Source organism: Ambystoma mexicanum, chromosome 6p (assembly GCF_040938575.1).
Source record: "Ambystoma mexicanum isolate Mex_15411 chromosome 6p, UKY_AmexF1_1, whole genome shotgun sequence".
NCBI lineage: Eukaryota > Metazoa > Chordata > Amphibia > Caudata > Ambystomatidae > Ambystoma > Ambystoma mexicanum.
In genome coordinates, this window is record NC_090935.1 from 491,696,171 (window position 1) to 491,712,382 (window position 16,212).

Genomic DNA, 16,212 nt, shown 5'->3' on the forward strand with positions numbered 1-16,212 from the left:
GTAGTGTGCCACAATTTATCTACTATATCCTTGTCGTGGTACCTAGGCACAAGCTGATATCTTGGTGTGTCATCTGTTCCTGTTTGTACCTGTACTTCCTGCATAGCTTGTATTGTACCGCGGGTGTTGCCCATTGTCACCATCATCATTGCACCATTCGGTACTGCGTTAGCACAACATCGAAGACCCACCTGGCACAGGCAAAAAATAAGGAGGAGGAATACTACAGCCGGCATCAAAAATTTCACAGTCATTCCCAGCCACGATGGGACCCAGGAGAAGAGATTGTCGAACCACGTGCTTTCTTCCGCTCCACCTTCGATTCTCATTCTTTCTCCTAGGTTATGTACTGCCTCGATCACATGGGACAGTGAGCCCTTGTCTGCGTCTTCGGAAGGTACGAAAGTGCAGCAGGCACTTCCGATTTTTCGGCAAACACCTCCGTCCATCGCTGTCAACAGGTCCAGGACATACCTGTTTTGCATGATCATCAGCTGTAGTGCTCTCAGTTCCACTTTTATTACGTTAAACCCTTCTTCAGTGTCATTAGCCAGCTGGATCAGCTCCCAACGTGTGATTTGGAGCCACTTTGCATTTGCTCGCGCCTGGATACTTGGGATGAGTGAGGCGAAAAATGTCTCTGCAGAGCTGAATAATCGATATCTATCCGGGATCTGTGCCAGCAATTCTGATGATGCCTTTGATATATAGTTCGATGATCTTTTGTTTCGGGACAGCACCCCTTCCTTGTTCCCGGAAGACAGGACATATACTTGTGGCTCTGCAGTTGGCTGGGCCGCACCCTGTTGGGTGTTTCTTCGCGTCTTCTTGCTCCCATCAATGTGGCTTTCCGGGATTACCATTAGTGAGGAGTGTAGGGTGGCCATCGAGCAACTGCCACTCCATGATTGCGGGAGGTGCAGGTATGCTTGGTTGCCACATACCCAATACGTATCCATGAGTGCTGCTGTTCCTTTTCTCAAATCTGGGATGGGGAGGGTCTTGTTACAGTTCTTGTTTGCCCCCATGGAAGCTTTCCCGTCTCCTTTAAAACACAGTTCATAGTCTATTTCCATCTGCAGCTTGAAGGGTTTTTCAATGGCCGTTACCCAAGTTAATTTTGAGTTGTGTTCTTTCCATACTGGCGTGCATGTTTCTTCTATCCATTGCAGCTTCTCTGGTGCCACACCCCTCAGTGCCTCAGCCTTGCACATTACTTCTTCGTCCTTCCACTTGTTGTCTGAAAAAAGTGTCCCTTGTATTATGAAAAATGGCTCTTCCAGACATACCACTCCTACTGTCTTTGGATAGCAGGTTTTCTCGTTCTGCAGCATTCTAAAAGTTACTTCATGTGCCTGGAAGGTGTTCTTAATTCTGCACAACGTAAGATGAAGGAGACACTGGGCATCGACAATAGGCAACTCTTTGGGCAACAATACTTTGGGTGTGCCTGAAGCATGGGGAATGAGGGAGCAGACATAACAGCTTTCATTTGTTGTTTGCTTAGCTGTTGCACTCATGTCTGCATACCATTTATTTGTCTGGTGGGGGTGTCGTGGGTCTTCCATTTTGTCTAATCCTAACCCATAATACTCATCATACTTCCTCCTCCCCACCTCTCTTTTTCGTCTGTTATTTCTTTGTCTAATATATTTCCCGGCTTCATGGGCGATGGACAATGTAGTCCCCCCTTTCTCCTTCCCGCCCCCCTTTGCCCAGTCATCATATAATATTTCATATGTCGCTGTCATTTTTTCATTTTCTTTCTTTATGTTGTCCAACACTGTGTTTTTGGATGCGGGGGCGGGCTGGCTAGTGGGGGTGATATATAGCCAGGATATAGCAGCGGGGTTACGATCATTTAGACTGCGGGCATTGTAATTAGATACTTTTGGTGGGGTCATTGTGTTATCTTGCACTTTTCCCTGCAGACCTTCATTTTTCGAGATGACAGCATTGGCTGGTGTCGTGTAATATCCCCATACAAGTTTAGTTCCATCCCATACCAAACAATCACCTTCTTTAGTATTTACAATTGCTGTTTCATTTGTCACATTAGTCCTGTTAGTCCCTCCCCCCTCGTTCATCTCAATAGAGATGAACGCTATGAACCAATACGTAATCAGGCCAAACATAATTGTGAAAAATAATGTAATGCACACAGATAATCCACACTCATACGAGTATCTACATCTCTCAGCTAAGAATTCTCTATATCTAATAAATCTATCCGTTTCAGGCTGCCCGTGAGATGCCATGGTAGCTCCTGTTTGAGATATAAAAGTGCATTAAGTGCATGCATGTAAACATTTTGTTGGCACTACTAGTACCAAGATATCATGGAAAGGGAAGGGAAGTGGGTAAGGGAGTGGGGTTGTGGATGCACAGATAAGGGAGCAGACACTATACATTTTCGTCACATTATTGTTTACACATATGCTCACCCCCCCCTTTTTTTTTCAATCTTTTCATCCATAAAGATCCCCATAAATGTAATCGTTTTTATCATCAGTTTTCTCAGTCAGGTGCATTTCCGTCACACACATATTCACATTCACTCTGTATTTTCATTCGCACTGGTTGCTGTTGTCTGCGCCCCCTCATCCACCTCTTCCTGCACCCTATCATATGCCTTTCGTACATCTGTCAAATGTATCCAGTATTTAAGGCCCTTCACTTTTACCGCGGTAGGAGTGCAAAATACCACTTCATATGGTCCCTCGGAATCGTGGTGCGTTCCACCGACGCACAAAGCTTCGGACATAGACAAATTCTCCCGGCGTCAATTGTACCTGTGGTTCAGGTTCCGTAAGGGGCCCCGTTGTGTTCCCTTCTTCTCTTGTGAATGGTGGTGAGAGCTGCTTTGATATGGCGCGCGCTGCCCTAGTTAGTTTTTTCAAGTGTTCAGTGAATTCATCTCCCAATATTGCAGCGCTTCTGTGCGCGTCTGAGTGTTGGCGCAGTGGGGAGTGTGCTGTGTGCATTCGTCTTCCCGTCACAATTTCGTGCGGGGACAAATGGTGATCCTTGCTTGGCTGATTTCTCAGCTCAAACAGTGCAAGGGGCAAACAGTAAACCCAGTTCTTCTTTAGTGAGAAGCACAACTTTGATAATCTTCCTTTTAACAGGCCGTTCATCTTTTCTACCATGCCATTGCTTTGAGGATGATAAATTGAGCACAATTTATATTTTATTCCCAATAGTGTTGTTACTTCCTTGAAAAGCTTGTTCACAAAGTGAGTGCCGTTGTCTGAGCGAACCACGTCACAAATTCCCCAGCGCGGGACTACTTCCCTTACTAGGAACTTTGCGGAACTTTTAGCATCAGGTCGTGCACATGGGCCCGCTTCCACCCATCTCGAAAAGGGGCATACAACCACAATCATGTAGCGTGCCCCATTACACCTCTCTCCCATATCCGCGTAGTCAATGTGTAGCTCTCTGAATGGCCCAATCGGTCTTGGAATTGTCCCCCTGAGTGTACGTAATGTCATTCCAGAGTTGTATATCTGGCATGTTGTGCACTCCATTGTCAATCTAGATATGTGTTCCTGAAGACCAGGCACGAACCACTCTTCTTGTATCTCCGCTGCAATGTGTTGTTTTGTGTTGTGTGCTGGGAAGTGTAATTGTTGAAACGCTGTTTCTAATAAGTTTACTGGCATTACCACTTTTCCTGAGTTATTTTGTCGCCAGAGCAAGTCTGTTGCTGATTGGCTGCACCCTCGTTTTACCCACATCATCTTCTCATCCTCACTTGCTCCTTCCTGTAACTCTAGTATTTGTGATATGGCCATCGCATTGTATCCCTCTGGGAGCTCTTCATTTGCCTTGTGTTGCAGCATGTACTCACCTGTTTCATGTTTTTCAAAGTACGAGGCTTCCTTGGCAGCAGCGTCCGCTGCCGCATTTCCCAAAGACACAACGTCTGTGTTAGACGTATGTGCTTGGCACTTCACTATCGCTACCACTGTTGGATCTCGTAGGGCCTCAATTAACTCCTTCAGCAATTCTGCATTCTGCACTGGAGTCCCGTCTGCTCGTCAAAACCCCCTGCGCCCCCATCTTGCCAGGCCTCCATGAACTGTTGTCGTCATGTAAGCTGAATCTATATAGATTGTCACTGCACAACCTTTAGCTGCATGTAATGCTTCTATTAGGGCAATCAGTTCTGCTGCTTGTGCTGAGAAATGTGATGGGAGGCGATACTGCACTAGTGTCTCATACTCACCTTCTTCTAATCTCACTACTGCTAATCCCACATGTTTTTCTCCCGTGTCCATGTCAATTGATGCTGACCCGTCCACAAAGTACACCTCCCCCTCGCTCAGGGCATTCTCGCACACCACTGTGTCCTCCCCTCTTTCCCCTGTGTAGGTCGCACAATCGTGTTCCTGCATGTCCTCTAGTGTGCATGCTTCTGTAATGAATGTTGCTGGATTCACTGTCCTGCATCGTACCACATGGATATTGGCGCTGGACAAGATTATTTCATAGGCAGTCGCTCGCTGTGTGGTCAGTGTACTTTTTGATCTCTCAAGTATTGCAAACAGTGAATGTTCCACAAACAATGTGACAGGGCATCCCATTACTATTGTGGCGCTTTTCTCAATTGCGAACGCGGCTGCAGCGAGTGATTGCTCGCACGCGAAATGTCCTTGCATTACCGCATCCAAAGTGCCACTGTAGTAAGCCAATGGTTTGTGTCCTAGGGAAGTCTTTTGTGTCAGTACAGCTATCATGAGAGTCCCCTTGCAATGTGAGAACAGGTAGAATTTGCGTTCATAATCAGGATTGGTGAGTACTGGAGCACTCGAGATCAATTCTTTTAACGATTTGAATGAAGCGCCCATTTCTTCTGACCATTCTATTTTCCTGTTCTCTTGTTGGGCCTCCTTGAGCGCTTGCAGTAATGGTCTGGTGTATGCTGCATAATCTAATATCCATGCTCTACAATAGTTGCACATTCCCAAGAATGTTTGCATCTCTTTCACTGTTGTGGGTTCTCTTACTGATCTTATTGCATCTACTCTGTCAGGTATTATTCTTTTTCCTTCTTTTGATATTAACTGTCCCAAATATAGGACTTCTTTCTGACAATATTGTAGCTTTTCCTTGTCTAGTTTATACCCCTTGTTTGCCAACAGGGACAGGAGTGTTACTGAATCTTTTCTGCATGTCTCTTCATTCTGTGCGCAGACGAGTAAATCGTGTACGTACTGAATGATTGTGCTTTCAACCGATAAGTTGCCTAAGTCTTCATGTAGTATGCGGTTAAATATGCTTGGGCTCTCACAGTATCCCTGGGGTAATCTGCAGTGTTCATATCTCTTTCCCCCTAGTGTAAATGCTGTCAGGTATCTGCTTTCTTCTGCCAAGGGGATGGAGAAGAATGCGTTTTTCAAATCGACCACTGTGAAATGTGATGCCTTTTTTGGGATGCTGCATAATATTGATGCGGGGTTCGGGACCAAAGGGAACTCTTTCTGTATTACATCATTTAGGGGGCGTAAATCCTGGATCATCCTCCAAGCCCCTCCCTTTGCTTTTTTGATCGGGTAGATACATGTGTTACATGGGGAGTTTGAAGGCACCATTATCCCTTGTGCTAGCAGTGCATTTATTGTCTCTTTTATCCCCTCTTCAGCTTCGCAGGACAATGGATACTGTTTCACTCGGGGTAGAATCGCCCCTTGTTTGAGCTTTATTATTACTGGTGTTTCTCCATGCAACAACCCTACGTCATGGGGGCTTGTTGTCCACAAATTGTTCGGTACTAGTCCCATATCATTATCAAAAAATGACAGTGGTGCTCCCACCACTGCCATCAACTGGACAGTAATCTGTCTAGCCTGAATTAAAATGTCACAGGGCATTGCTATTTCCATTATTATTTCATCATCACTTTCTAAATCAGAAAAGAGATCTTCATCAGTTAAGTCTCGCAGGGCAACGTCGGCATTGATGCACAGTACTGTGCGCCACTCGCACCCGTCTATGTCCATTCCAATCACAGCGATTCTTTTTGCAGATACCTGTACAGCATGCAAGTCTAATGATACCACTGATCCTGGTGCTATGTCTGGGTGCACTATTGGGCGGAAGAGGAACTCTGCGGGTATTCTCCAATCCATCCTTTTCAGCTCCGGAACTATGTGGACCAGCGTTTTTAATCCTTCAATGAACATTCTCTCGTCCACTGGCGAGCCACGTATTTCCGGTGCAGTTGTGTGAGCCTGTACTACCAGCATTACACGTAATGGGCAAATTCCTGGTGTTGAACACACTATACCGCTCTTAGTGAATGATATTGTCATGTTGAGTTTACTAAGGGGGTCCCTCCCTAGTAAATTTATTGGCGAATGTTCATAATACAGTAAGGGTGTATTTACAGTTTTACCCCCCACTGTCACATCCAAAGCTTCTGTGTAAGGAACTTCGATTACAGCCCCAGAGAACCCCTGCGTCTCTAACTTCCGGTTAGATAACGGGAACCGGCCCTCTCTAATGCATGATTTCTCCGCTCCCGAATCCACCATGAATATGAACTGCTTGTCTCCTATCTGCGCCCCTACCAATGGTTCCTCTGCTGCATCGTAGGTGATAGATAGGACAGGACACGCAAGTGTTCTCTGTGGGCTGTCCTATGCTGGGTGTCTCATCGCCCCCCCTTGGTTGAACACAGTCCCGGAAACCACTGCCGCGCCACTATAGGGGCTGGTGCTGGGGCTCCGTTTGCTGTTGTCGCGAAAGGGTTGCCTGGCGTGTAATGCGTAGTGTCATTGTGTTGTGGGTGCTCCTGTGTTCTGTATTGGTGTCCCTGCTGTTGCTCATGGTACCCCTGCCCTTGGTTCCTTTGTTGTTGTCCATTGGGAGACCATATGGGATCTCCGGATGGGGATGGCCATAATGTTCTACCTCTGAAAATCCGCTGTTTGGTCTACTCCTGCACTCCCTGGAGTAGTGTACCCACCTCCCGCAGTCCAACAACTCCCTTGCGCACCTCTGGGACCCTGCCATCCGGTTCCTCCCATTCCCCCATACCCTTGTCCTCCTCCTCTTCGGCCCCTGTACCCACCTCGTCCCCCACGAGGGGCCCACTCTTGCCACTGCGGACCTCCACTCTGCTCCTGCTCGTTCCACTGCCGCTGCCCTGCACCTGCCCAATTAGTTGCCATCCTTCCTTGTATTGCTACCAGCCCCTCCTCTTCCTCATCTCCCACCCTACTGTGTGGGAGCGCGGCCACTGCTGCAGCGACCTTCACGAGCTTTGTTTGTACTAGTTTCGCTTTGTCTGCCAATCTTCTCTGCGCCACCTCCTTCTCCCTCTCTTTTATTTGCTTACAGTGGTGGACTATTATGCTTTGAATTTCGGGCCATCCTTTTGCTTCAATTTCTGCTATTTTGTCAAGTGCTTTTTGCACTTCTTTTGGGAGCCCCCTTTTTATTATGAAGTAGAATAAGGATGTCGATTGATACTAGGGCGTGCCCGTTTCTGCTCTCCACATCTCTTGGACCCGAAAAATGTAATCCATAGCATCTTCCCCGTCATTCATTGTACATTGCATTATTGACTGCAAATCTGGGGTATCTGGAAACGTTTCCCGCAAGGCATCCCATACTCTTGCACGCACTGTGTTGAAAGAGGCACCATCATGGCGGTCGCAGTCTAACGTTACCCCTGGGAAGCCAGCTTTGACCCATACTCTGTCAGCCTGATCCCCAACTGCTGATACTAGCAAACTTTTCACGTCCCCTATCGCTAGAGGTACCCCGGCTGTGTGTTTCTCAAAAGCATATATCCACTTGCTCGCCCCTCCCGATAGCGGGGGCAGTAACTTTAACAGATTGGCCTTATCCATCTGAGCCCAGGGTATGTAATTCGGCCTCCCACCTCCCCTATGTATTATTGGGAGCTGTAACTTTCCCTTTGTCGTTGCATCTGTACTCACCTTCATTCCTGAATTTCCTAGCGATGCCATTTTTCCCAACCTATTCCTTAGTCGCCCTGTCCACTCATCATCCATCGTTCTCATTGAGCATGCGCCATCCACCCCTTCGCTTCCTCCTCCCATTGCCATACTTAGCCTTTCACTTTCTTCTAAATCATCCCCTATATCACATAGTAGCTCCTCTCTGCCTCCTGTTGGCCTCTCTTCGTTGTCAGTACATCTCTCTCTCTCCTCTAGTTCAATTATTTGTGTTGGTTCTTCCTGTATCCTAAACAGTATCTCTCCTTTTTTCCATCCTTCTTCAAATGTTCTACTCTCGCTCTGCGCGCTAGATGTATGCTCTGATCTAGCTGTATTGAGTGCAGTGCTCTCACATATGCTTTTTATTCTCGAGAGCTCGTCTTTGGCTATTGAGAGCCTTGATTCTACGTCTTCTGTTAATTTTTCTATGGCTACCCTTGGCGTGCTCACCTGTTCTCGTTCCCTATGGCTTTCATATAGCGGAGGTGCTGTTGGCCCTTGGGTGGTGGTAGCTGTCGGTGGGGGTACATAAGTTGGGTCATTGTATCCCTCCGCCGGCACTGGCTTGTTTAGTATTGGGTTCAACCTAGTTACTTCTATTGGTGGCTCCTCTTCTGGCAATACCTTATCATCCTTTTGTATCATTAGTGGGTTGTCAGTGGTAGATGGTAGATTAGAATCTAATTCCCTTGCCTTAGGCGGGGGTTTCTCTTCAAACAGTCTCCATAAGTCTAATATTTCTCTCCTGTTACGTAACTGCTTCCCCTTGTATTTCAAACATATGCATGTGGCTACCATATCTAGGACACTCTTGTCAAACGATCCCCCTTCGGGCCATATTTGAGGCAACCCCTCCCCCTTCAACTCTGTAATCCACTGGTCATGACATTTCTTAATCCGTTCTGCATACCTAGGTAGGTTCTTACAAATATGTGATAAGGGTGTTTCTGCCCCCATACTTCGTGCGCACCTGACACTGAGGTGTCTCTATGTATATGTGTATGTATATCTCGGTATCTCAATATAACCGTATCACCATGTGAGTTGCGTATCTATGTCTTGCTGAATTGTGGGGGACGGAGGGCCTGCGTATTTTCCCTTCCTCCTACACACCATAAGAATAGCAGCGCCCCGCCTCTATTCTATCCTCATTGGGGGCACGTACAAGAGCAAACCATCAGTAACTTCAACAATATTACCCAATAAATAAAAAAAAAAACGTAAACACTCACTTCACCACATTACTCTCTTCGATTTGACATGTCGCCTGGCCACACTTACCATGAACATTCCATAATTATGCATTCCTTGCCACTTCTACACACTCATCATAACAAAATATGTCCTGACACATACGATTTTTACACACCCATTGACAGCACTCTATTCACAACTCAGTTTATTCTCCCTTTCCTCCCTTGCCGGCTGTCCCTGTCCGTCTTATTCTGATATATATATATATATATTTATTTCTTAATTTTTATGTAAAATTGTCTTTTTATTTAACTTATATCTTTCTTTTCGTACTAACCCACTTTTATTTCCCGTAAACCCAAAGAAAAGAATAGAAAGGATAGCAGTCACTAATATATTTTCCATGTCTTCCTTTACCAGACACCTTCATTTAATTTTCCACTTCTTCATATATTCCCAGTACTAGTCAAGATAGCTCTATGCAGCGCCGCCTTCCACCCCCTTTCGGAGCTAGGTTCCTGTTACTTTATCTCTATTCACTTCTTAATCCTAATGGCCATATGCAGAGAAAAAAGCAAAGAAAGTTTAGGATGGTCCTTAGTAGACCTAAAGTTCCCCTTTTTACCCAGTCTCGTTCCCTGTCCTAGATTTCCTCCCCTTCTCCCTTTATGATCACTCGCACTCAATACTCACGTGCCCGTCTTACACCGAGAGTCTCCGAAACTGGGTCCGTCCAAGCAGTGTTGCCGTACGCTCAACAGTCATCCCCGGCTACAGCGAACGGTACTCAAAGGGGATTTTTCAACCGGGATCCCGTACCCTCTCTCTGGTGAGTGCGCACTACTGAGCGTACCGGTCGCCGTTGGCGGGCAACCTCCCGGAACCAGCGCACTGTGCGTATCCCTTTTCGACCGGAGATTTTCGTGCCAAAGGGGACGGTAGGGATATATATATGTTGGGACAAAAATAATAATCACGCTTTCGGGGTCACCACTGAAGGCAAGCGTCCCCAACCAGCATGATCCGCCCCACAATGAGAGACAATAATGGACTCTCCCAAGATGGGAATAAGGCCACGACAAAGTGCGGGTGAGCGTAAATGGGAGTTTATCAATCAGAATAAGGCATGCAAAGAACTCTGCAAACTCCGAGAGTGCTCTGTCTGACAATAGCAAAGACAGGCATATATATTTACAAAGAACGTCATCAGAACCTACATACTATAGGGGGCACAAGTTCATGGGGATTGGGTGGCGACGACTAGCTATAGGTGCTGCTGCGATGTGGTTGGCCGTGGCTGGAGGACGTCACTGGTTAGGCTTGTGGGTAGGGCTGGGCCTGGTCCGTCAGCTAGGATCATCCAGGCGGTGTTGTTGTGCCCCGGTGGCCTGTGTCCGAGATGAATGTCTTTTCCTGACTTCTTTGCCCTATGCCATGCACACCGCAATCATTCAACCATTTGCAATATTATCTTCCTTAGTAAATCTTCCAATAGGTTATTCTACAGGTTAATGCAACACAGGAGGAATGCACCTAGAGTGGGGTTTGTTGGCGATTTATCAATACAAGGTTACCAGCGTCCTGTGGACCGGGTACCATAGGTCGTGGGGTTAGGTCTCAGGGCATGGGACAGGCGGTCCATGTCATCATGTCTTGTTAGAAGTCTTTATGGATGTGTTGCTGTAATGTTGCCATAATATTGGATGACCTAATTTTACAGGGGCCATTAATCTAAGGTGAGCCGGTGGGTCATGGGGCTTAAGAAAGGGCGCCTCTGGATCTGTGTTTCCAGGTGGAGGTTTACTGCTGGGTTGTAAATAATACAGGTGGCGGGCCTTGGGTGCTGCAGGGGGAACTACAAATCTTTGAAGCGGCTCCAGGCGAGTTGGGGGATGTGGAGCAGCGCGGCACAGGCCTCTGCTTTTTCGTCTGGCGGGCTTCGCTGGGAGGGAGGGGGAATGGCCTTGCATGTGCTCCCAAAGGTATTTTCCTCGTGTGTTGCCGATTTTAGGTGGAAGAAGTATAAACATTCAAATAATATATAATACTAATTGAGTCATTCCAAAGCTCACGTTTTAACATTGCTAATGCCTTTCATATAGTCAATCCGAGCACATTACTTGTACACTATGTTTCTGACAACTACAACATTTTGTTACATGCTTATATATTCGTGGTAAGTGAGGTAGTAGTAAGGTTGGTGGAGCACATAGAGACAACTGGCCACTGAGACTGACGGCAGGGGCACATAGTGGGCTTACCCACATACGCATATGGTGCACTTTCGTGCACCCTTTACACGAGCCCTCAATATGGTTGCATTTGTCTTTTCTTTGCACTCTAGCAGCATTAGTTCGGTTATGGCGCGGGACCGTGGGGTGCAATCTTTTCAATGACACACATAACACGAAAACCCCTGGGACGTTTTTACTATTTGCGCACAACTGCAGGGATGTGGGTGCTTAATTCCTAATGTCGTATGAGCACACATTCTGCCATATTTATACATTTGACAGGTTTTTTTAGTCAAAGAGGTTGTGGGGAGAACGCTTTCATCGCAGGTAGTTTTCTCATTAGTATTTGGGAACTTGGCTTTTATCAAGCGACCATTTTACAGTTCTTTTTCCACCCAGGCCTCGCTGGCCGGGTCATGCTGGGAACAGCGATACACTGCGGAAGGTGAAATGTTACAGTGTTGGTATCTTACACTAGCTCATGTCCGTCTTGTTCGTGGGAACGGGCTCTCAGCGGATCTGCCAGGGAGCTGTGACGACAGGGATAATTGAAACTCTCCAAAATTGGGGGCCGCGATGCGGTGCGCAGGGCTCAAACCATCTTCGTTAGACAAAATGGTTTCCGAGGCCTAGCTAGATTGAGCAGGTTTGGTTAATGTCTTCGGCAGGTGACCCACCCACCACCAGGGCCCTGATGGTAGGGAGGGGACCCCTGACGAGCCATGGTCCTCACCCAAGGAAGGGGATGCAGGGGAGGGGGGTCTTTTGGACCAATCCTCCCCTACACAGACTAAAACACCCTTTAGAGAATTTAGAGCGAATTATGTCCTGTGCTGATTAAATCCAAAATTGGATGCTGGAGAATAAACTCCAATTGAATCCACTCAAAACAGAGATTATTGTTTTTGGCTGCAAAACCATTTTAAAAACTATCATGTGTCCACAGTTATTTGGGGTTCCAACCAAATACACTGAGAAAGTAAAAAATCTAGGCTGCATTTGGCAGTCTAGTTTGAGCTGCAATCTTCATGTTAATCAGATCGTTAAATCAGTCTATTTTCAGCTCAAACTATTAAAACCACTACTGCCTCTTATTCCGGAGAAAGATCGACCAATAGTGTTCGGGACACTAATCAATGCCAGGGTAGAGTATTGCAATGCATTTACGTTGAGCATTCCCATATTTCAGCTCCCGAGGCTACATGTAGCCAAAAATGTGGCTGTTTGATTGATCTTCATTCTATCCAGGAAAACGGCTATCTCTCCTTTTCGAAGGAACCTTTATTGGCTCCTGGTTCTGTTCTTATTTTGTGTATGGTCTTTAAGTATGCTCATGGTCTGGCTCTAGTTTATCAGTCATCCAAGATTGCTACTTATTGCCCTAATCATAATGTACAATCTTCGGGACAAGGTCTGCTGGTAGTTGCCTCTTCCAGAATCTCTATCTGGGTTCACAGACGCTTGTCCTCCGCAGGTCCCCAAACCAGGAACGGTTGCCAGTGATAGGGTCAAAAACAAAAGGATTGAATGCCTTTTGATCGACAGTCAAAGGATCGGAAAAAAGGGACGATTTTTTAATTTTTCTTAATTTTTTTTTTTCATGGGGGGTTTTCCCTTCATCATGGGGGGGGGGTTTCCCCTCGAACCCCCTGTTTTCTTAATTAAATACATTTTTTTACCAACCCAAACTAAAAAATATATATAAATAAATAAAATAAAAATTCGACCCTTTTTTTTCGATCCTTTTGCATTCGAGCAAAAGTTCATTCTATCCTTTTTTTTCGATCGTTTGACTGGACACCACCAGGAACTCACTGCCAGATAATTTCCGACAAATTGAGTCCCTGAGCATATTCAGGAAACATAAGACCTATTTGTATTAGTAGATTTTGGCCAATCTCTACACAAGTATTGCTAATTGTCAGCTGTACCAATATGCAGGTTTCTGCCGAGTCCCTGTGGGGTATGCGCTATATAAATTTACAAATTAAATCACATAAGGCCATTCGACACCTCCTTGAAGGGGAACTGTGACATCCTATCAATGAAATTGACCACATCTCCTACAAATACCAACTCAATCCATGTGATCTACCATCCACCGGGCCCAATCCTAACCTTCTACACACTCTAGAATATCAAGCCCACATCTAAAGTAATCCTCCTAGGAGACCTAAATCGGAGCCTTAATGACCCTACTGACTCGCAGGCAACCTTGTGGCCAACTCCCTTGATGCACTGGGCTTCAGCCATTGTATCAGCTCACCCACCCATGCCAAAGATCGTACCCTGGACTGGATTGCTGACCTCAACTGCCAGGTCTATGTTGGATCCAAATACTCCATACCCATGGTCCGACCACCACATCATTGCCTTCACAATCCAACACCTCAATCACACCAAACCTATTACTATATCTCTGCCAACTTCACTGGCACACAGTTCATGCAAACTTACTAAAGAACACATTGTACCCTTTCTCAATACACTCAAACAGGAGCACCTTTGCTCACAGGACTCTAATGTACTAGCAGATCTCTACTCCACGACCTTAACCATTGCGGCAGACACTATCGCCCCCCTAGCGCCCCGAAAAGCAAAACCTGTGGGACACATCAACATGTGGTTTATCCCAGACTTCCTCGAACTCGGGACCAAAAAAAGACTTGCTGAAAAAAATTGGAACAAACACCATCAGAGGCCTGTGTTAACGAGGGCCTCCAAGCGCTTCAAACAAGCGATAATTTGCACCAAATCTAACACGTTCAATTCTATAATAGCCAATGCCAATTCTGACACCAGAGAGTTATTCACCATCCTTAGGGAACTGGAACCCCTACAGCCCCCACTCCCACTCTCACCATGGACAAAGCATGGTGAACCAATATACAAAATGCCATGCTGCTCCAAATTGAAACTCTACACAAAATAAATTCTTTGCTAAACAAGCCACACTGAAACCCACTCAGCTGGCCACAGCCACCACCCCATCTCTGCCACAGCCCCTATGACTTACTAGTCTGGACTTACCACTGTTTCCCTACCAAACAATCTCAGAGATGGAATCCCTAGATATCCTAGATATGCCCAACCTCTCTCACCGAAGAGTGTTCTGAAGCCTTGGAACCTTAAATCACCACTTTTATTAATGTCTCATTTGCAGCTAGCACAGTGCCCTCCAGCTTCAAGGAAGCCTGGGTCCTCCCCTTGCTTAGAAAACCTTCCCTCCACCCTGCGGTCCCACAAAATTACCAGCCTATCACTACCATCCCCTTCCTATTCAAAATTCTGAACACTACTTGGCAGCAAACCATATCTTGGGAGTTCACCAGTCTGGATTCCGTCTGAGCCAATGCACAGAGACAGCTCTCCTTGACTTTAAAAAACAACTCGATGAGATTAGGGATCCTACTTTTAGATCTGTCTGCAGTCTTTCATTTAGTTGACCACAAAATCCTCTGCCATCACCTCAACACATCAGCCTTCTTCTCACCTGAATCCACAACTTGGATTGCCTCCTTCTTAGAGAGTATAGCAATGAGAGTGTTCTCTGAGAACGCCAGTGCTCCACCAGCACCAATCAGCTGTGGCATACCCCAAGGATACTGCGTCCCTCCCACACTCTATTATATCTTTCCTAAACCACTCTTTCACCTTCTGGATTCCATCGGCATAACATACACCAACTATGCTGACGATACACAAATTCTCCTTTCCCTCTCCGGAAACTACTCGAAAGACGTTGACACCCTTGATGTGGCCTACTCGACCCTTCAAGCCTGGATGGCAACGCACGGCCTCTGTCTTAATTAAGATAAGATGAAGATCCTTCTAGTTAGGCCCTCATCTGTGCTAAAAAAACTCAACTCCCTATACGCTACCTTCTATATCGATAGTACCCAGATTCCAGTCTCCACCTTGGTGAAAACACTGGGGGTCTACCTTGATGCGACCCTCTCAATGACTCACCAAGGGAACGCCATCACCTCCTCAGCAGTGTACATGACTAAACTAATAAACGCCTTGAGACCATTCTTATCCAAGGACAGTGGTCTAACCATTGCACATCCAGTCATTGGTGTCAGGCTGGACTACTGCAATGTACTCTTTGCTGGCACATCTACGCACAACGTCCGGAACCTACAGATCATCCATAACAATGCCCTTCAAACAGCCCTCAACATTCCAAAACTCAAACACATATCGACCGCATGAAGAGCCGTGCACTGGCTCTCGATTCGAGAACAGATTATATTCAAAACCCTGTCCATTACCCATAGGTGCATCTCCAAGTCTGCACCACCTTACCTTTTGCTGAAAATCTCCAAGGTACCTTCCTCCAGGCCTACTAGAACAGCATACGCTCACTGTCTTGGGCTCCCAAATGCAAACGCACAAAAGCAGGAGGGTCGGGTTTACCATCCATAGCAGCTAAACAATGGAACTCCCTTCTACCTGCTTCGAGGGCCGAAGATTCATACTGACTCTTCCGAAAAGCTCTCAAAACCTGTCTGTTTTCCTAATGGGGGAGACTACACTAAGCTTGCCCAGGTGAATATTGCCTGCATCTAATTGGCAATTGATCGGAATGTAACTGTATACGCTAATTGTCTGCATGTAACTGGTCTCTGTAACAGCAGCGCCTCGATGCCTTCGGGTTTTGTGCGCTATATACATGAAACATAAAATAAAATAAAAATACATGTCAAGCACAACTGTCTCTTAAAGGCTGGTGAGGCAGGGTCAGACTTAGTCACTTATCATGCTCCCTCTGCCGCTGCCTGGCTGGTAGGGTTTAGCTGCTTCAGCAG